The following is a 23,429-nucleotide window of genomic DNA, read 5'->3' on the forward strand; positions in this document are numbered from 1 at the left end:
TTATTTACTATTATTTATTAATTATAACCTTGGAAAACAAAATGGCCCTCTCTCTCTCTCATATATTGGTAATCATTAGAAGATGGAGTGAATCAATTGCTTGGAAAGGCTACGAATCTTAAAGGTATCTGATGGCAGTAATAGGAAAACCCATTAAAGTTTCAAGCCTAAATTTGAGCGAGATGCTGGATTCGAGTCTAAGTAGGAGCCATGCTCCTCTTGAGTGGAGGTACGAAGATGTTTCGGTCCTCATAAGTAACCAATTTGTTCGTGTAATCACTACGATTAAAGTCAAGGAATGTGATTTAAACTCGTTAGAGCTACAATAACTCACTATGCCACAAAAATGCTTTCGACGATGATCAAAGAAGATATTAGTGGTAGTTTAGGTGCATAAGGAAGGAGCAGTGGTAAGTGGTGGCATGGTGGTTTCCGAAAACTGGAAAGGCGGACTGCACATGATCACCAACACCACCACCACCATCTCGAATCTACATTTTGATTTGAAACTTGAACCCATAGGTTGCCAAAGTAAGGGTGTTACTAGAGAGAAAGATATCATAGAGGAAGAAGATTCAGATCGGAGAAGAAGCAGAATCAGTGTCAAATTTTAGCCATCTTTTCGCCTACAACTATAGTTTGATTCAGAAAAAATCGATGGTAGTCGTATAAATTTGATAGTGGGGAAGATCCATGTGGAAGGGATAAAAGGAGAGAAACTGTAATGCCCGCACTTTTCGTTAAATATTTTACAGATTACATTATCAAATAAATGTAAATTGTATTATAAAAAAAATGAGAGAATTTTCTTACATGTTATGTGTTTACCAAGTGTTTTTTAATATATAATACTGTATTTATGTTATACGGATAAATATTATAACGATATAATATTTGTATAAAAATATGGTTAAAAATGAGATGAGAGGCTAAAAATATTAATTAATATAAATGCATAATAAGGATAAATGATCAAAACAATATTCGAAGTACTTCTTGATAGCAACGTGTCGATATAAAGAATGCCAAAATCTGACATTGTATGAGAAAGTTATGATTTTTCAAAGTTTCAAGTGTGACACAATACAACAATGTGAGACACAAAAATCAAAAAAAAAAAAAATGGTTCATTTTTAGCCATAAAAATCTGAATGGAAGTTGTACTACTCTTCAATATGCAATCAACGGTATAAAGAACATCGAAAACGGAGTTTGAATGAAGAAGTTATGAATTTCGACGCATCATTTATAGTGTAAGCCCTCTCGAATCGTAAAATGAAAAATAAACTGAAAATTATCTGACAAAGTCTAAATGAAAGTTCTAGTACTTCTCGATAGCTACATGTGGATATAAAATCCATCAAAAACGGAGTGTGTATACGGAAGTTATGATTTTTTTTTTAAATATATTAAATCTGGGCCATTACAGGGCCGACCGCCCCACCAGAGGGCGACACATGTCGCAATCCTACTTTACCCGTGGCTCCCTGCTTTTGATATAAATAGGTGTGTTTGGTGCTTCGTTTGGTGCCAATTCTCTTCCAAACTCTCTCGAACCCTTGAGGCCCAGTTCTTGTACTTCGTAGGTGTTAGGAGTTAAGTCATGGAGTGCTAGAGAGACCGGAGAAAAAGTGTTTTCGGTTTCGAAGTTTTGCCCATGCAATTTCCGGTTTTTTCCTTAAGCAAAATGGAAGTTGAGTTATGTTTACTGTGATTTGATTATAATTATATTTGTGTTTACAAACGTTATTATGAATTTATAAATAAGAATTATTAATAATATCCATCGTTATACTAATCGATCTACTTATGAAAATGATGTGTATGCCAGATCAGTGAGGTGTTTAAAGTGGATTTCCAAATAATATATCTTTATATGCCAAATGGATCCTACCTCTGATACCATCTTACCCGGTTATTTCTTATCAGTTATAATTCAGCTATAAGATTTACCTGGTTGTTTCTAAGAATGTAACACCGTAAATTTTCAAACAAATTTTTCGTTATAAAAATCACATGGTTCTCATAAACATAGTTCACAAGTCACCAAAATGACAATTTATCAAAACACATGTTCATAAATTATTCAAACACAATCCAGGATCCTTAAAAATAGCACCGCCTCGTGTGTACAATCAAGTCGGTGCCTTCCCGTGATCCTGAGAAGTACCTAAAACATATAACACATAACTCAGTAAGCACGAAGCTTAGTGAGTTCCCCAAAATACCACACATAACTCATTAGCTTTTTGTGGCTATATCTCAAATAAGACCCTCTGGTCAATGTGTCTCAGTGGAACCCTCCAGTCCCACAACTCGGGTGGACCCTCCGGTCCTAACTCAGTAAAGCTCACAATAATACATAGCATAAATCACAAAGACATAATGCAGGATATCAAAATACTCGATAATAGCATACAAGACCCACCGGTCACACAAATTGCCACTCAAGGTAAGTATAGTGAGAAAATACACCTCGTAAGCAAACAAATAAACCTCGTACACGAATCACCGATCTAGCATCCGCTTAACATATATGATAAATGAAACATCCCAAAAATACGACCCAAAATTTTCTTTTGAATATTATTATAACAACCATAATCATTCATGATCAATAAGAAGCCAAGTGTCATGTGTCTCAAAATATCATATAAAATATTGTATCAAAACAAATAGTAAAATATCAGAGTATCAAAATCCCAGGTTGAATACTATGGTGTGTGTCATGCGATCACCCAAGCTCTTCCCTTTGCTACCGGAAGTACCTGAAACCAAAATGAAAACTGTAAGCACGAAGCTTAGTGAGCTCCCCAAAACTACCACATACCATACAAATACACATATGCACATATTGGGCCTTGCACACTACATCGGACCAAAGTTCGGCATATGTTGGGGCCCTGCCCACTGCATCGGGCCCCGCCCAGCATCGGACCAAAGTTCGGAATAACTTGGACCCCGCCCACTGCATCGGGTCCCGCCCGGCATCGGACCAAAGTCTAGAATATATAACACAAAATATAACATGCATGAATCACAAAGACATCAAGCATACATAACCACTTCTCGGGACTACCCCGACATGTTGTAACTACATAAACGGGCTGGCATTGGTGCCTTAGACCCGTTCCTACTGGAGGAAAACTCACCTCGTATGACTGACTTCTGAAAATCTGGGTGAGGAAATCCCTGTCTGCTGCTCCGGTGACTCTCCGGCTATATAAATTCCATAAGGACACTTAGTCAAAAACTACTAATTATTCTTAGGGTGAAAGGACCATTTTACCCGTGTTCAAAGTTAACATTCCAGGTCGACCAAACTCGCTGAGTCAGCCTTGTGACTCGCCGAGTTCTAGAACTCAGAACCTTGGAATCGCGACTCGACTCGCCGAGCCACCCCATGACTCGTCGAGTTCCTAAACTACTTGACATCGCGATTTGACGAACCAATTCATCGAGTCTTCCTCAGACTCGCCGAGTCTTATGAACATTATTAGGGTTTTCTTCATCAAACTCGTCGAGTCCCTTGCAGATCTAATCGAGTTAATTGGTTTCACACTTCTGCAACTCCAAAATACAGATATGGGTCGTTTCCAAGGTCCACTTCTATAAAGTTGAAGACTTGATGCCTTTGTACACCTTAAATAGACCCAAACTCAAGTTATAGCAATCTACTTTCATGAATATGACCAAGGCTTGGTTGGAAACGGATCCAAGACTCCTTTTATGACTCTAGAGGTTAAATACTATAGGAAAAAGGGATTGCTTTGCATACAACCCATGGAAACCAACTTATCCTTCTCAAAAGGGGTAAAAAGACCCATAAATCAACATACAAAGAGATCTAAGCTATAGGTGATCAAGTAAGGGGCTTTTTACCTCAAAAGGATTCCAAAGATGGATTAGCTTCTGGATCTTGTTCCTCTTCCATAACTTGCTAGGTCCACGCTTTTCCAACTATCTTTAATAACCCCAAAAACAAACTCAAAAATCAAGGGAGAAGCTCTCAATCGGATTAGGGTTTCTGAAGGACAAGGAGGCTGGTAAGGGAGGCCTAAAGGGGGTTAAGTGGTTTAAATAGGGTGAAAAAACCCCCAAAAATAGGGTTTTCTCCTAGCAAACCTACTCTTCGAGTCCGTTCTTGGACTCGCCGAGTAGACTCTTTAGAATCTGCGTCCTTTCTGGAATCTACTCGACGAGTTAGGGCTACCAACTCGTCGAGTAGCTCAAAATAAGTACTTGAACAATTAAATAACTGTGTATCAGGAACGGGGCGTTACAGTAAATATCTCTAATTAACATTCTAATCACAAGTCAAAATAAACCAAAGGCTATTCTCTCTTTCTAACTCTTGGAATGGGTAAAAGATCATTCTACCCCTCCATGGTCTCCATAATCCGTGTCTTGACCAAACCCTAAAAGTCAATAGAAGTCAACACCTGAGTCAACAGTCCATGTTGACCCAAACTCATCGAGTACGTCTATGTGACTCGACGAGTTCCCTCATTTCTTCAGAATTTCGCGGAAATGCAACTTAACTCATTGAGTTATCTCATCAACTAGCCGAGTTAACTATGTCCAGACTCACCGGGGAAAAACCCTAGCCAACTCGTCGAGTCAGCACATCGACTCGACGAGTCCCTTCAGTCTATGTTCTCATTCAGATGTTTTAAGGTAGATTTATAACCCCAAACTCTAGATCTATCCTCCCAAGTCTGAGATACCACGTAAAGGTACAATCTTTACGTCCATGCATGGCACTTAGGGCTTGAAATGCCAAAACAAGCTCCATTTAGGTTCTTAAGCATAAAAGTTCCTCTATAGTTGGATAAAGCTGGGACCTTTGGACTCTAGGGACCTCACAAGGTCCAGATCTGAAGTCTCAATCTCTTGGTAAGCTCAACACACTCAAAGTCTCAAGGAAAGCTGGAAAAATCCCTAAAACTCGATGAAAACAAGATCTAATCACAATAATGACAAGGTGAAGACTTTTTACCTTCCACAAAAGCTATAGATGAAATAACACCATATGCAAGGGATTTTAGAAAATAGTTTAGTTACTTTATATCATTATACTTATTAATGAGATTATGTCCTATCAAACCCGTTAGGCTAATGACCCTCCACCAATCAAGGAAGAGGTGGGTGAGAGTGGACAACCATTCAGCTACCATTTTATAGGCTGTTTGCTTATACCCCCTTATGGATTGGCTTGTGAATGAGGTGTACTAGCAGTTCAACTGACTATTCTTATACATATAATATATATTAAACTTTTAGTTATATATGCATAGTATAATGTGTATTTTAAAACATTTTAAAATACTAGGTTTAAATATTAAATTTCGAAAAATAGTTTTAATTTTAAAATTAAACCAAATGATTTAATAATTATCTATTAATTAAACATTAATTAATTATATTAAATCATATAATGATCATCCAATTAAATTAAACAATTAATTTAATCTTAATCCATACCCCTAATTTTCAAAAATATGGGCATGGATTTATTTTATAATTTTCCTATTTAAATAGATAAACTGGTAATTACCAAAAATAAGAAAACCCTATCAACACTTACCAATTTTCAAAAACTAATGAATTGGGGAGGAAGGTATGGATTTCAATATTTACATTATTTTCAAAATATTACGGGGTAAGGAAACCCTGTCCAAATCGAAAACTTGGGGAGTAAGGAAAGGGTTTCAAATCCCTTCCTTAATTTTGAAACTTAAAGATGAAGAAACCCTCCACCAATTTCTAAATTCAAGACTCTCAGGGTTTAATTGCCATAAACCCTAATTTGATCAATTTAACAATTAAAATCATTCACTAGAAAACAGATCTGATGCTCTAATACCACTGATAGGTTTCATGAAAAACAAATAAACTTAAACACTTAAGTGTGCATGCAACCTTAAGGCGGATCTATGTTTCTTTATTGAATCTATAACTATGAACATCAAAAGGAAACCCTAAGAACACTTGGTTATTTTCAAAAATACCAAAATAGGGTTAAGGGTTACATACCTTGATTGTTATTGCTGTAAATAACAAAGAAACCTTCTTGTTGATCCTTTGGAAGCAAGCACTACAAGTGTCGTGCCTCTAATGCAATCATACCCAGACTATCAAGAGGAAAACTAGAGAAAGGAGAAGAGATACAAGATTTCATACAAGGCTCTTAGAGGGAAGGAATGGAAGAAATATGGGGCTAGGGTAGCCTTTATATTGATATGTTAGCTTGCTGCCAAAGATAGGGTTTAAGGAGGAAACTCTAATCCCTTTGGTTGGTGACCAAGCAACCCATTCCCTTCCTTATACAAGGGCTTGGATGAAATTCCTTGGTCTTACCCAAGTGATTTTCTTCCACCTCATCCAATGTGGTCCATGGGCTCCTTTCCTCAACTTTCAATAAATAACCAAACAGACTCGTCACTTTTAATTAAGCCAATTAATCCCAAAATAATTCAAATTAACATCTGATTAATTATTAATTAAATAATACTATTTCCATATAATATATTATTCTCATAATACATTACCAAACTATTTATTTTGATTTCCAATTAATTTTTTAATCATATAATATATTAACAAATTAGTTTCTCTCTCGAAAAGCTCTTATATTCAATTGCTAGGTTTGAGGGGAACCCAAAAGGACCGTGCTACTATCAATTCAAGTATATACTAATTATAGTTATGATCTTAGACACCAAATGCAACATCTATATTCTAATTATTTATGTTCATTAAAGAGTTAGATATAGGATTAATCACATCTTATTTTAAGTAATTAAAGCTAGTATCTTTAACTGTGTTGTTGAGCATAATTAGTCTTAATTGGTGCTGATCACAGAGAGTTGCAAATATCATTCATAGTCTAATTTTTCTATTATTAATTTGGTGTTAAACTTATGCATGATCATTACTTTTCCATTCATAAATTGGTAAGCCTAGATATTTGATCATAATAACTAGATAATAGGTAATCATTATAATCTATCCATTAGAAATCAACTGTAGGAGAAAGTGAAATCAGATCAAGGAAAAAGTATTCTTTTAATTCTTGAAGTTACTTTGTTTTTGTTGGTTGCTTACTTGTTAGGTAATATTAAGTTATTCTGATCTTGCAAAAAATAGTAAATACCCCAAAATCATAGTTTGTTTCATAGTTTAATTAAAAGTAGTTAATTTATTTAATTGAGTTTTGTTCCATGTGATCAACACCCGACTAACCTAAGCTATACTATAATCTGAATGGGTACACTATCTATAGTTGCATGTTAGTAATATTTTGTTAGGTTATAAATTTAAGAGTAGTATGTAATTTTGTGCACATCAAGTTTTTGGCATCGTTATCTGGGAATGACTTATTTGTTTTTTAGTTTAATTGCTTTTAGTTATTTGATCCTTTTTGTGGTGTAAAAACTGCAAAAAGTTATTTATCTACAATTAGTTAATTTTGTCTTTTTGCTCTGAGACGCAACCACATCGTGGTTATCTACACCACGTGGTGGTCTCGCTTCAGTTAATTTATTAGTTAATTGAGTTTTGTTCCTTTTACACATTTTTTCGTTTTGTTTTTGTTTTTGTTTCAGTGGTTTATGACCCGAGGATCTAAAACTCCAATTTCTCCTCGACTAGAAGACCCAAAATCCACTTTTCACAAAAAGAATTAAAAGAAAGGTGCATCGAGCAATACTTTCAAATCCAAAAAATTCCAACTTTTTTTAGAAGACTCCAAGTAAGAAGGAAGTAGGATATGAATGAAAATCATCTGCCAAAGATAGTTCAAACGAGGAAGAGATAAAAAGCGAGGTTGAAGAGATGGAGGATATCAAGATAATGAAAATGGGAGAATACAAGAAAAGGATGCGTGAAGAACATGGACTAGATCTTGTTCCATCCGAGATACCGGCCGAGAGAAGTTTCAAGCTAAAAGGGCACATTCTATCCATGCTCAAGGAAATACCTTTCGCCGAGAAAGAGTATGAAGATGCTTTCAAGCACATTGATGAGTTCAAAGACATTGCAAACTACCTCCATGTTCCCAATGTTCCAAACGAATCTATGTTATTAAGGATGCTTTCGGTGACTTTTACCGGTGAAGCCAAGGTTTGGTTATAGTCTCTAGCACCCGGATCCATTACTACATGGGCAACTTTTCTTGATGCTTTGATTGAGAAATTTAGTCCACCTTCCACGATTTCAAAGTGCAAGAAAAAGATTGCTAATTTTTAACAAGAGGTTGGAGAAGCATTGTTTGAAGCATGGGAGAGGTACAAGGGCTTGCTTAGAAGTTTCCCTCAACATGATATTAATGTCCTACAAGAAGTTTCCATCTTCTATTATGAAGTGAATGTCACGACTAGACAATTTCTTGACTCGCAAGGGAGAATGAAGAAGAAGGAGCCAACAAGTATCAAAGAGTTGATTGAAGAATTTGTAAAGCACTCACATGAGTACCACAACCCATGAGACGATGTTAATAGAGGAAAAGGAGGTGGAGGGAATGAGAGTTTGCGGAAATCATAGCTAGACTCGATACTATGGATAGGTGAATGACAAAATTAGATCAATACCTTCATGCGATAAGAGTTGGTTGTGATAATTATAGTGGTCCATATTTAACTAAGGATTGTGGCTTGTATGAAAATAGGAATAAGAAGGCACAAGTATTCTAATCAAGTGGTGACAAGTATGATGAAGATTAGAGGAAGCCTAAGAAGGAGTGGTTTAGACAAACTGATAGAGGCCACTTTAGAAAAGAGCAACCACCACCCGAAAAGAAGATGGATTTCGAGTTAGTACTTCATAGATTTATGGAAGCATCGAAAAAGAGACATGATACTACTGATGGTAATGTGAGAAATCATCCAACTTCCATCAATAATATAGAGACTCAACTCAAGCAACTTACTACACTTGTCAATGAAAGATTGCCACTTAAAACTCAAGACTTAAAGTCAAAACTTCATGTAATGGCGATGTACACCAAAAAAGAGGTTCATTTTGAGCCAATAATGACCTATGAAGTAGCTACAGTATAGCTAAAGTCATGTTTGGAACAGGAGAATCACAATGCCAAAGTTCAAAAAGTGAAGTGCACTCTGATGCTTCACCACTCATGGTGATATCAGCATGTCGTGGTCTCGAGTGGATGAATTTTTTTCTTCTTTATTCATTTAAGCCTCCTTTTCCATTCCCATCTCAAGCAATCAAACATTCTCTGGATCCCGAAGATAGGAAAATTATGGAATAAGTGCTCCCACTCTCGATTAATGCCCCATTCCTCAAATCAATGGCTAAACTTCTAAACTTTGCAAAGATGTTATGACTAATAGAAAGGAGTTGGAAAAGGCCACAACATAGTTCTTTATAAGTTGTGTTTAGTCGCGATTATCAAAGGATTACTGATCAAGATGGGAGATCCAGGTCAACTCACATTGCCTTGATAATTTGGTAACTCCACTTATATTAATGCTTTAGCCGATTCGGAGGCAAGAATTAACCTCATGCCATACTCTTTCTACCAAAATCATGGATTACAAAAGCTTCAACACACAAGGATGACCATTCGATAAGCAGATCACTAGGCCACATATCCTCGAGGAATCATTAAAGACTTACTAGTGAAAGTGGGAAAAATTGTTTTTCCAATCAACTTTGTGGTTCTCGAGATGAAGGAAAATGAAGGCCTTTCAGTTATTTTAGGAAGACCATTTTTAAGTACTGAAAGAGCATTAGTTGGTATCCACGACTAAAAGACATACTTTGTGTGGAAGATGAAGCAAATACCTTTAAGATGAGTCCAAAAGTGAATCATGAAAAACCAAAAGATGAAGTGTCAATGGCAGATGATATGGAAGAATATCTTGGTAAGCTTGTTGAAATAGAGAAGATGATGGAAGAAGAATTGAAGGTTTGGGAGGAGCCTCATGATAAACAAGTCAAATGTTTGAAACCAATAGCATTAATTCCCATGACATTTGAAGTGATCGCTTTTACTACACCTAAGGTTCTAGAAGAAGAGAATATCGATAAAGTAGAAGAAGATTTGTATGAGGAAGTCGAGATAATTGGTGAAGGAATGGGTGAGGACTTAGACGATCCAACTATGGTCAGGATGGAGGTAAACAAGGATGGTCCTAAGGAAGATGGTAAGAAGATGAACAGGGCAATGAAGCAAGGAAAAGGGGTAAAACCCTAACATAAGGAAAGTGCCAATAAAAAGAAGGAGAAATCAAAAAAGGAATACAATACAAGGGTTCAAGCTTACAAGCGAAAATATTAGGAGAAAAGGGACAAAAGGGAGATACCACTCCCAACCGCAAAAACGTAGAATGAGAAGGAGTCCGACTCATGACTCCTAAAAAAGAAGTGTTTTTCGAGAGGCAACCAATTTTTAGATTTTGCATTTTCTTTTCCTTTGATTTCTTTTCGATTTTAGATTGGTTTTAGTTTTTAGTTTTAGCTTACATAATTGATTATGTGTTTCTATAGTTTTCTAATTTTATTTCGTAGTGAAAATTAAAGATACTTGAAGCAGTGAAGGAGCTTAATGGATAAAAACTTGTGTTATTTTTGAATATCATCATTGGAGATCATGTTTTTGAAGAAGTGTGGGGTTCCCACATAATGAGGAGAAAAGAATTGTGATGAATATTTACTAGGAGAGAAGATTGGGAATGGTCCTATGCATTTCGAAGAGTAGATGCATTACATTGGTTCTTAAAAGATTCTCTAAGAAGACACCACAAAGTGACCATCATCACCAATTTGTGGCAATTTATTTTATCGCGACAAGATCTGACTGAACCACAATATGGCATACTTAGACCACGTCGTGGCAATTTTAAAATCCGCGACTCATATGACTCTGAGCACTATACCACGTTGTGGCGTTGCTTTCGCACGACGTGGCAACGGTTCAACATATTTTTCAAGATTGGTTCTTTGATTTATTTCAACCTAGCACATTTGTATTCACATGAGATGAGTCTTAAATTACTATTTAAATCCATTATACGATAAGTCCAAGCTTTCCACACACTTTCAGAATTCAATCTCGCCACTACTACCCAAACGAAGTCAGTTCCAATTCTTCATTTTTACTTATATATTCTTTAATTGTTTAAGTATGCAATGGGGACATTGCATCATTTAAGTGTGGGGTAGGGGATTGAATCTAGGAAAGCAAGCATTCTAATAAAATAAAATTGAAGAATGACTAGGATTCTAAAAAAATTATAAGCAAGATTTGAAACAATAATCTAAAATTGAATCTAGTTAAAAAAAATGTTATGTTAAGATTTAGGCTGCTAGCGTTGTGTGGCATGATCCAATGCGTGTTTCAACGTTTATTTGAGCCAACATATGTTATAGTTATTTAAGGCTTCCCTACCCTAGTGAAATCATGGAAAAAAATACGACCTTGCTTAGTTTAAGGGCCACAATATATTTGGCATTGTGTACCGGAAATGTATCTAAGAGAGCTTATGTATCATTATACATAAGACTAATACATCTAACCAATAAGGGTTGAAGTTATGTTCCCTTGCTCAAGCATATAGATTTCTAGGATGTTTAGTTTTTGAGTAAAAAAACTCAGAAAAGAAAAAAAATTAAAAAAATTGTGAAAAAGAAAAAGAAAAGAAAAAAAGAGAAAAAGTTGAAAAGATAAAACAAGTTGCAAAAGTTTGGCAAATAAGAGTCTACAAGGCTATGAAGATCAATAAATATCATGAAGAAAATTTCAAAATTATCGAAGACTCAAAAATAAGGCGAAATTTGCCAAGTTATTTATTGTATTTTTATTTTATAGGTTATTTTTTCATATGTATGCTTGGGCGATTAACCAAACATACCTTGAGGTTAAGAAAGTTTTCTAGGGATGAATTTGGAGGGATGCATAAAATGAGTATTGTTCAAAAGAAGTGGAAAATTGTTTATGAAGATTGTGAGTATTTAGAATTGAGAATTTATTAGGAAAAATATAGACAAAAATACATGCATTGCTGTCTTGGAGTAATGGAAAAGGCCTAAAATGGATTGTCTAGTGCGGTGTTGGTAGCTAAAATCAGGATATGATGTTTATAAAATCAATTTTGTTTGAGGGGAAAACAAAAGCCAAGTGTGGAGTATTTTGATATGTTCATAATTAACTACATACTTAGTGCATATTTCTAATACTTTTAGCTACAATTATGCTTATTAAGGAAAAAAATACTTATTATGTTTACAAATATGTGTTGTAGCGGCAGAGACTTGTTCGGGACAAAAAGGAAGCATATGAGGAGCTAAAAGAAGGAAACAAGAGCAAAAAATAAAAGAAGTACGTTCTAAAGAACATGACACAGAAAATGGAAAAATCGTGACCATCAGGTTGACTAGGCAAACACGGGTTTTACTCAAGGACCACATCGTTGTGGTGGTCATATTTTTACAATTATAAAAACTTGGACATCATGTCGAAATTAAAGGAGATACATTTGGTTTTCTAAGGTTAATTGCGACTAATAACTCTTAGAAACCCAAAAGAATATCGAAATTCAAGAGAAGCTCAAGTATTGAAGAAGATTTAGAAAAATTCAACATTGATCTAGTTCGTTTGCTTATTATAATTACGTATAGCTTATGTTACATAAGATATAATGTGCTTTTCTGCTACAATGAGTGGCTAAACACCTATAACTTATGATTGGTGAAGATGAACGTGATCCACATGTTTTGATTTCGATGTTGGATGATTATATTTTATATTAATTTTGTTTGATATTTATAAACCCTAGCATGTTTAGTTTTAGCTTGTATTGCTTATAAATCAGATTTTGTGAGTTAATTGATCATATTAACCGGATGAATCTATCTCCTAATTATTTATGATCATTAAATAGTTAAATCTAGTATTAATCATATATTAGTTTAAGTAGTTAAATCTAGTAACTTTAACTATGTTGGAGATCGTAATTAGTCTTGCATGGTGCATGGTTGCTTGAATTGAGCACATGAGAGTAACTAATATCATTCATAGTCCAATTTTGCTATTATCAATTTGGTTTTTAACTTATGCATGATCATTGCTTTGTCATTCATATATTGGTAGGCGTAGATATTTGATCATAATAACTAGATAATTGGTAATCGTTATAATCTATCCATTAGAAATCAACCACATGAGAAAGTTAAATCGGATCTAGGTAGAAGTATTCTGTTAATTCTTAAGGTTGCGTTGTTTTTGTTGCTTGCTTACTTGTTATGTAATATTAAGTTATTCTTATCTTGAAAAATTAGAAAAAAACCCCCCAAATCAATTAAAAATAGTTACTTTATTTAATTGAATTATGTTCCATATGATCAACACCCGACTTACCTGAGCTATACTATAATTTGAATAGATACACTGCCTATAGGTGCATAGTTAGTAAGAGTTTGTTAGGTTATAAATTTAAGACTAGTAGGTACTTTTGTGAACATCAATAGCTATGAATTGATATAAAGCACATCGAAAATGGAGCTCGTATGAAGAAGATACGGATTTTTAAAAATATATAAAAATTTGTATGAAGACACGTCTCACCATCGACACGCCTCCATGTCATCATCCCTGACTATGTGCATCGCGCACACCATACCATGTGTGCGGAGCGTATCCCGAATCAGTCGACAAATACCTCTCAAACTCACACCATATCATTACATTCAACCCTTTCTTCTCTCTAAATTCCTCTAAATTTTGGAGCTTGTTTTTCTCTAGTTATTAGGGTATATTAGTAAGACTTTGTGGTATCTAATGGCTCGATAAATGGAAACTTTCAGGTCGAAGTTCTGCCAGCACTAATCCTGGTTTTCGCTAGGATCCATGTAAGTTAAGTTATGCTTTTAGTGTAACTTATATTTATATTCATAGTCTTTTTTATTGATAAATAAATAAGATTTATTAGTAATTCTAGGTATACTGCTGATTGATCTACTTACGGGAGAAGTGTCTAGAATGGTCAAGTTGAATTGGTTGTTGTATTTTAGAAAGGCTATACACCAAAATGATCATGCCTCCCAACTATCCTACATGGCTAATACTTATTTAATATAACTCTCTGTATTAATTGGGATTTGTGATGGATTTAGCTTTCATCATTAGATTATCGTACGAAATGATAAGCTATAGTATTCTAGGTTAATATATGTTAGACGCATTACCCGTTACACTAGATGGATATATGTCAATTGTAGGAGTAATTGTCTAGGTGAGTTATCGCACTATACTATATGCTATAATATATATATATATATATATATATATATATATATATATATATATATATATATATATATATATATTGTCACACCCCCAAACCAAGGATGGCGGAAACGTCTGGGGGTGGAGGACTTCATGTACGGTATCACAACAACGTGTATAATAGTGCTCAAAGTAAAAACAACCACCATATATATAATTGCAAAAGTTACACCTAAGTATATGTTTACATGTTTCAAAAGCAATTACATTATGATGACAAATTAAGTTGTTGACGGTTTAACGTCCCATCCTCAAAGCGATGAAGTTTTCCTGTTTCACTGATTTCCTGAGAATACAAGTAGTTTTAAAAAGTGTCAACACAAAGGTTGGTGAGTTCATAAGAGTTTTGTTTGATGAAGAAACCGTTTTTCCTTGTAAGATCGATATAGTTTGATTTCCAGAAAATCCAATATTTTCTTATTTAAGTGTGAATAGAAATATTCCTATATGATGCATTAATGAATCCTAGAATGACCCGTAGAGTTCCTCTATAATCGTCCAGCGTATATAAGTTATATAAGGTTTAAATTAGATAAAACGTTGAATATAGTGGGTCTGCCCTAGGTCCACAACCCAACGAGGAACAGGAGATGAGGCGGGCACCACCAATTCTAGGTCAATCAAGACTAAATTCTTATATGACTCAAACATATACGCTCAGCGACTATAGTTGAAGTCTAACAATTTTAGAGGAAGTACAGTTTTAATATCATAATAACTTTGTATAGAGACCCGACACTTTATATTTGTACCCATAGAGATAAAAAGGTGATTTTAAACCGACGTAAAACTCATTTAGGTTTTAAAAATAAAATCCCGTAAACTTATGGATTGTTATATCCCTATGTGAGTCGTTATAATCATACTATGACTATGTGAACCTGCCACGACGTTCTCAGTGTCGCGAAAAATGAAATGACATTTGTCACCCGTAGACCTGCAGGTCCAACTGTAGCTAGCAGCAAGGTGTGGGGTGTCAATCCCAATATAGATCTATATACAAGTATCACGTTCTCCCTCAAGGAGATTCTGATTATAACTACCAGGAATTATATCCCGCACTCGGACGTACGGGAGAGAGAGAGAGAGAGAGTCTCACAATATAGGGTAACAAGTTTACGTGAAATGTGTGTGAATATAAATATTTCTTGTATGAATGTACCCTTCTTGTACGAGTGCATAGAGTGATGTATCATAAACTATACCTATTATAGTTTATCTAAAATGTATGTAATATGTATGAACTCTTTTATGGAAATGTATTAGTGTTGTGAATTTATCAAACAATAAATTAACAAATTTACGTGAAATGTGTGTGAATAGAAATCTTTCTTGTATGAATGTACCCTTCTTGTACGAGTGCGTAGAGTGATGTATCATAAACTATACCTATTATAGTTTATCTAAAATGTATATAATATGTATGAACCCTTTTATGGAAATGTATTAGTGTTATAAATATATTCAAACTATACTTTTTATAGTTAAATAATACGTGTTCCAAAATGAATGAATAATATTTAATATGAATGTCTTAGTTTCAGTTCATAATGCTAAACTAACTAGGAAACACATTCAAATATTAAAACTTATGATTATACACTTTGCTCAACACAATACAAAGTGTTATGATATTTACATGCTGTTGGCAAAATTTAGCAATTCTGCCCTGTTTTGGAAAAATCATAGAAAAATCATACGAAGTCGAAAACTAGATCCGTAAATTCTGAGAGTTCACAAAATGTGTCTAGTTTTCTCATAATTTTTATCACAATTTATAATGACCTCTAACTTGGGTGAAAAAGTCCATAATCACAGACTGGTCCGGATTGTTGTTTGAAATGATAGGCAGTTTTGTAAAAATCACCATAAATTGTAGAAAAATCGTATGGAGATGTGCAAGTAGTCATTTTAAAGCTAAAAACTTGAAATATTTGCACCTTGTACAGTTTTGAAAACAAAAATGTTTAAGATGCCCAAAACAGTCCGTGAATGGAGTTGAACTTTTCTGATGAAGGCTGTTAGAAAAATTTAGTTATGTTCTTAGTGTTTTAACTTGTATTCCCCGCCTGAAAACTTGAGAAAACATGAAAATGTAGGGGTATGAACTCACCTTGAGTGATTTCAGTAGATAAGTGTTGAAGAAGAGAAGTGTTCAACCCAAGAACACTTGAAGAATCACTTGAAGATTCGAAGCTCTAACGTTAATATGATGGAATTTGCGTAAGATATTCATGATTTGAGTATAATGAAGTGAAATAATCATAAGGAGGATGAATTATACTTACTAAGAGTGGAAGAACACTTGAAAATCAGCCTTGAATCTCGAAATTGGAGTGGGAAAAGTTTGAGAGAAAAGTGGTGTTTGATTCTTAGTGAAATGAGGGCAAATGAGAGAAATGAGGAGAGAGGATGTTTGTTCCAGCTCTAAAAACGTGGGAATGAGGGTAAATTGAGTGTGAGGGACATTGATGTGACCTAGGTAAGGTGGGGAGGTGTGGTTAGTCAAAGAGTGGGTGTGGGGTGGTTGCTTGTGACTTTGGATAAGGCAAAGTCAACACTCCACCTTTAATAATTCACCCATTTGATTTTTATTATTTAGTAATGATTTTCATGAAAATATGTTTAAATTATGAATATTTAGAGTTTATTATGTTAAAATATAATTTCTAGAGAAAATCCCGCTTTAAAATCACGAAAAACGGGCTTAAAATGTTAAAAATATCAAAAATGGGCTAAAAGTGACAAATATGCGAATTCTGGCCGAGGTTCGGCCTTCTGGTGCTGAACCGAGAGAGAGGGAGGCAGAAACCGAGAGAAGAAGAAGACAGAAGGGAAGGAACCGAGACGGGAGAAGGGAGAGGGTAGGAACCGAGAGGGGGAGGAGAGAACAGAGGGCGCGAAGAGACAGAGCGAGAAGCGAGAGAAGGCGAGGGTTCGGTTCGGGAATAAGAGGCGAGAATGTGCGAACCGAACGGACTGTAGTGAACAGTAGTGAACAGTACCTTCGGTTCGCTTAGTGAACAGTACCTTCGGTTCGGTTCCTCTTGAGCAGGGTTCGGTTTCGGTTAGTGGTGAACAGTACCTTCGATCGGGTGAACAGTACCTTCGGTTCGGGTGATCAGTACCTTCGGTTCGGGTGAACAGTACCTTCGGTTCCTCCTTTTCTTGGGTTCGGTTCCTCCTGGGCTCGGGTTCGGTCCTCTTACTTTCGGTCCCTAAGAGGACCTTCGGGTCCTAAGGAACTTCGCCTCTTATAAGAGGGTTTTGGTTCCTAAGGTCCATTTTTCTCGTTTTTATCCCGTTTTAAGCCGTTTTTGACCCGGTTAAGGGTCGGAATGACCCGAATGATTCTAAAAAGTTACGGGAAACTTTTGAGAGAGATTTGGGAGAGATTTCTCACACTTGGAGAGATTTGGGAGAGATTTGACATTCTTGGAGAGATTTCTCATACAAGGAGATATTGGAGAGCGGTTTCACATACTTGGAGAGATTAGGGAGAGATTTGACATAAAGAGAGAGATAGAGTGAAAACGATTGAGAGAGGTTCCGTGTGGGACAGTTGTGAGTGTCCGGCACCGCAATGCATGGTTCGTAAACCCTGTTAAGCCTTGTTTAAGGATCTTACACACTCCCGATGAGTAAGCATCATTGTTTTATCGGTTTGGCTTGCCACTTACCGTAGCTTTTAGGTTAAAGAGATCTAGTTGTACGTACTTTTCGATTTATGTTCTCTTATTAGAATAGTGAGTTGTTTAGTAAATACTGAACGTAAGTCCAAGTACACAAGGGTTAGTTGAGCTGACCGGTTTGACTTGTTGACTTTATTTGACTTTGAATTGACTAGAATTTGACGGTTGTCACATCATCCCCCCGTTAAAGGGAATTTCGTCCCGAAATTTGCACTTCGAATGGGGATCCAGGGATTTAGGGGAAAGGTGGCGATAACTTTTCGTAGTACAAGAATTTGATTACTACAATGCATGCTTTAATCGATGCTAGATTTAGCATATAAAGAAATTCGGGATTTAAATGTCGATGTTAGAAACACGTACTGATATTTGCGGGCGGTTCCGGAGTGGTTTCTCCCTCGGTGATTGCAAGCACCCTCCCACCACCACCGGCATCTCTTGTCCTTGGGCATTCCCTTTTAAAGTGTCCCGTTTCTCCACACTCGTAACAGGTTGGGCTTACTCCAGAGCCAGGTACCTGGTTGATGGGTCGTGCTGGTGCCTTACAGAAACGAGCAGTGTGCCCCTCTCTGTCGCAGTTTTTGCAATGCAACTTTCGGCAAGCCCCAGTGTGATGGAAGTTACACTTGTTGCATTTCGGAAGTGTTCCAGCGTATGGTTTCTTGGGAGTCGGCGTGGTGAGGGTTGTGGCAGCATGAACAGCAAGGATCTGTTGCTTCTTAGCGAGGCCTTGGGTTGATTGGTCCTTCTTGTTGTCCCAAAACTTTCTTTCGTTGTTCCCTCCTCTTGCTTGGGTAAGGGTGGTTGTCATAGTGTCATGGTGGGCATGATGGTCAATGAGCTGTTGTGCTAACTCCTTGGCGCTGTCGAAGGTAGTTGGTCTTGAGGCCAGCACGCTATCTTGAATTTCAGGGGACAATCCCCAGAGGTAACGATCCAACTTTTTATCTTCCGGGGTGACCATAGCGGGACAAATGAGTGCTAGATCACAAAATCGGTTGGTGTAAGTTGCAAGGTCGGAGCCTGCCATTCTGAGATTCCATAGTTCTTGCTCCAGCTTTTGCACTTCACCTCTTGGGTAATATTCCTTCAGCATCATCTTCTTTAAGTCCTCCCAACTTAACGAGTTAGCCACTTCAAGCGTAAGCAACTTAACCTTGCCGTTCCACCAAGTGAGAGCTCTTCCGATGAAGGTGAATGTCGCGTACTTGACTTTGCTCGCTTCGGGGCAAGCACAAATCTCAAAGATTGCTTCGGTCCTCTCGAACCATTGAATTAGTGCGAGGACACCCTCACTTCCATCGAAGGAATCGGGTTTGCCATTTATGAAGTCCTTGTAAGTGCATTCCCTTGTGCGTCCTGCACTATCCCCGTGGTTAGGGTTTGTGGCTCCAGATCCAGCACCACCAGTGCTATTTGTGCCAATTTGTGACATTGCAGCTACCACGGCTGCTGTTACTGCAGCTTGGAACATTTCGGGATCAAACTGGGGAGGTGGCGTCGGAGGTGGTGGCGCTGTGCTGCCCGAAGGTCTGGGTCTTTTCCTTGGTGGCATCGTTCTGTCACGAGTTTGCAAAAAGGAAAAGAAAAAGATCAGATGGTAAGTTTCTACTAGTACAGACAAGTCAGTTGATATAGAATTAGATTTTTCCTTGCATTATTCTTCGATTTAAGAATTCCTTATATATAGTTCATAAAGGAAGTCCATATGAATGAACTTCACGAGTTAGTAGGTTTTGTGGTTTCTCTTAGATTTTTCACGAGTGTGCTCAAGGCGATTGGTGCGGATCGTATGTATTCTTGCATTTGCATCAACCTCCGCGATACTATGGAGAGTTGTTCTACCCTGAATCTCGTTTCGGGGAACTCTACGGACCAGGATTGGAAAAATTCTATCTGCTGGGCCTCATTCGTTTATGTTGTAGAAGCTTCGTTCTCTATTAGACGACATAAATTGGTCTTGTTCTTCGCTCTAGGTTTCCAAGCACTCTACCCAAGGAGGCGTCGAGCCTTGAAAAGTTGGACAAAGGTTAGGATTTGGAACAAGAGTCATCGGGGTTATGTTCTCCACTTCAGGATCGGAGTCAGAACCATCAGCATAGCCTTCAGCTTGGTGACCATTCCCAGGGGTTGGGTAATCATTCTCTGGCTCCTCTCCGAGCCATTTGGTATTGTCGTGGTTAGGGTAGTACGGGTCGTCGTGTGAGTCGAATCCAGCCATGATATCTTCGCGAGAAATGGGGATATAAGAAATAATTAAGCAAAAGTACTAATTGGCTAATTATATGATGATCTTTATCAGGTACTTCAACAAATTGTTTAGTGCATACTAGTTATATGTATTCGGGACAGGATAGACCTTCGAATAAGCGACCCTAACTCTAAATCCCCAATCCAACGAGAACAGGAAGTAGAGCAAAGATCCACAGATTCTAAGTCTATGACGTCCTGGATACATAAAAATTTTAATGTATCCACTAAACAACTATTGACCTATTGATAAAGTTCTATTTAGTTCTCACATATGTAATTTTAATAATGCCAAAATACCCCTATGGTATTTCATTGTGGTAGTGTTGGTAAGTTTTTAGACTTGTTGCCACATCACAACCATTCTTGGGCATATGCTAATCACTCCTCGGACCAGCATAGTTGATCAGGCTATGCCACTCCCAAGACTGACCATACATCCCCAGGCTTACCTGTGATATCCAACAATCATTACTTTTGTTTTGTCCTAAAATGATGCTGACCTTAGTATGTATGCATGCATGTATACTTTGAACAAAAGTTATTTATTCTTAAAGGTATAGTGGTTTTGAAATCTTAAAATCAGAGACCTTAGTCCCAATGCATTTATAGTTTGTATATCTTATGTGGTTCGATATACTTAGTTCACTATAAACAATGCTCTGATACCAATCTGTCACACCCCCAAACCAAGGATGGCGGAAACGTCTGGGGGTGGAGGACTTCATGTACAGTATCACAACAACGTGTATAATAGTGCTCAAAGTAAAAACAACCACCATATATATAATTGAAAAAGTTACACCAAAGTATATGTTTACATGTTTCAAAAGCAATTACATTATGATGACAAATTAAGTTGTTGACGGTTTAACGTTCCATCCTCAAAGCGATGAAGTTTTCCTGTTTCACTGATTTCCTGAGAATACAAGTAGTTTTAAAAAGTGTCAACACAAAGGTTGGTGAGTTCATAAGAGTTTTGTTTGATGAAGAAACCGTTTTTCCTTGTAAGATCGATATAGTTTGATTTCCAGAAAATCCAATATTTTCTTATTTAAGTGTGAATAGAAATATTCCTATATGATGCATTAATGAATCCTAGAATGACCCGTAGAGTTCCTCTATAATCGTCCAGCGTATATAAGTTATATAAGGTTTAAATTAGATAAAACGTTGAATATAGTGGGTCTGCCCTAGGTCCACAACCCAACGAGGAACAGGAGATGAGGCGGGCACCACCAATTCTAGGCCAATCAAGACTAAATTCTTATATGACTCAAACATATACGCTCAGCGACTATAGTTGAAGTCTAACAATTTTAGAGGAAGTACAGTTTTAATATCATAATAACTTTGTATAGAGACCCGGCACTTTATATTTGTACCCATAGAGATAAAAAGGTGATTTTAAACCGACGTAAAACTCATTTAGGTTTTAAAAATAAAATCCCGTAAACTTATGGATTGTTATATCCCTATGTGAGTCATTATAATCATACTATGACTATGTGAACCTGCCACGACGTTCTCAGTGTCGCGAAAAATGAAATGACATTTGTCACCTGTAGACCTGCAGGTCCAACTGTAGCTAGCAGCAAGGTGTGGGGTGTCAATCCCAATATAGATCTATATACAAGTATCACGTTCTCCCTCAAGGAGATTCTGATTATAACTACCAGGAATTATATCCCGCACTCGGACGTACGGGAGAGAGAGAGAGAGAGAGTCTCACAATATAGGGTAACAAGTTTACGTGAAATGTGTGTGAATATAAATATTTCTTGTATGAATGTACCCTTCTTGTACGAGTGCATAGAGTGATGTATCATAAACTATACCTATTATAGTTTATCTAAAATGTATGTAATATGTATGAACTCTTTTATGGAAATGTATTAGTGTTGTGAATTTATCAAACCATAGATTAACAAATTTACGTGAAATGTGTGTGAATAGAAATCTTTCTTGTATGAATGTACCCTTCTTGTACGAGTGCGTAGAGTGATGTATCATAAACTATACCTATTATAGTTTATCTAAAATGTATATAATATGTATGAACCCTTTTATGGAAATGTATTAGTGTTATAAATATATTCAAACTATACTTTTTATAGTTAAATAATACGTGTTCCAAAATGAATGAATAATATTTAATATGAATGTCTTAGTTTCAGTTCATAATGATAAACTAACTAGGAAACACATTCAAATATTAAAACTTATGATTATACACTTTGCTCAACATAATACAAAGTGTTATGATATTTACATGCTGTTGGCAAAATTTAGCAATTCTGCCCTGTTTTGGAAAAATCATAGAAAAATCATACGAAGTCGAAAACTAGATCCGTAAATTCTGAGAGTTCACAAAATGTGTCTAGTTTTCTCATAATTTTTATCACAATTTATAATGACCTCTAACTTGGGTGAAAAAGTCCATAATCACAGACTGGTCCGGATTGTTGTTTGAAATGATAGGCAGTTTTGTAAAAATCACCATAAATTGTAGAAAAATCGTATGGAGATGTGCAAGTAGTCATTTTAAAGCTAAAAACTTGAACTATTTGCACCTTGTACAGTTTTGAAAACAAAAATGTTTAAGATGCCCAAAACAGTCCGTGAATGGAGTTGAACTTTTCTGATGAAGGCTGTTAGAAAAATTTAGTTATGTTCTTAGTGTTTTAACTTGTATTCCCCCCCTGAAAACTTGAGAAAACATGAAAATGTAGGGGTATGAACTCACCTTGAGTGATTTCAGTAGATAAGTGTTGAAGAAGAGAAGTGTTCAACCCAAGAACACTTGAAGAATCACTTGAAGATTCGAAGCTCTAACGTTAATATGATGGAATTTGCGTAAGATATTCATGATTTGAGTATAATGAAGTGAAATAATCATAAGGAGGATGAATTATACTTACTAAGAGTGGAAGAACACTTGAAAATCAGCCTTGAATCTCGAAATTGGAGTGGGAAAAGTTTGAGAGAAAAGTGGTGTTTGATTCTTAGTGAAATGAGGGCAAATGAGAGAAATGAGGAGAGAGGATGTTTGTTCCAGCTCTAAAAACGTGGGAATGAGGGTAAATTGAGTGTGAGGGACATTGATGTGACCTAGGTAAGGTGGGGAGGTGTGGTTAGTCAAAGAGTGGGTGTGGGGTGGTTGCTTGTGACTTTGGATA

General features: G+C 36.3%; 1 non-coding gene across 1 annotated transcript; it reads right to left on the minus strand.

Annotated features, from left to right (window-relative positions):
- Positions 1-8,220: 8,220 nt before the first annotated feature.
- On the minus strand, positions 8,221-8,327 carry LOC145003559 (small nucleolar RNA R71). The gene has a single exon (XR_013662015.1). It is a non-coding gene; the product is annotated as a small nucleolar RNA R71 (small nucleolar RNA).
- Between the last annotated feature and the right edge of the window lie 15,102 nt (positions 8,328-23,429).

Source organism: Lactuca saligna, chromosome 6 (assembly GCF_052625555.1).
Source record: "Lactuca saligna cultivar CGN05327 chromosome 6, ASM5262555v1, whole genome shotgun sequence".
Taxonomy (NCBI): Eukaryota; Viridiplantae; Streptophyta; class Magnoliopsida; order Asterales; family Asteraceae; genus Lactuca; species Lactuca saligna.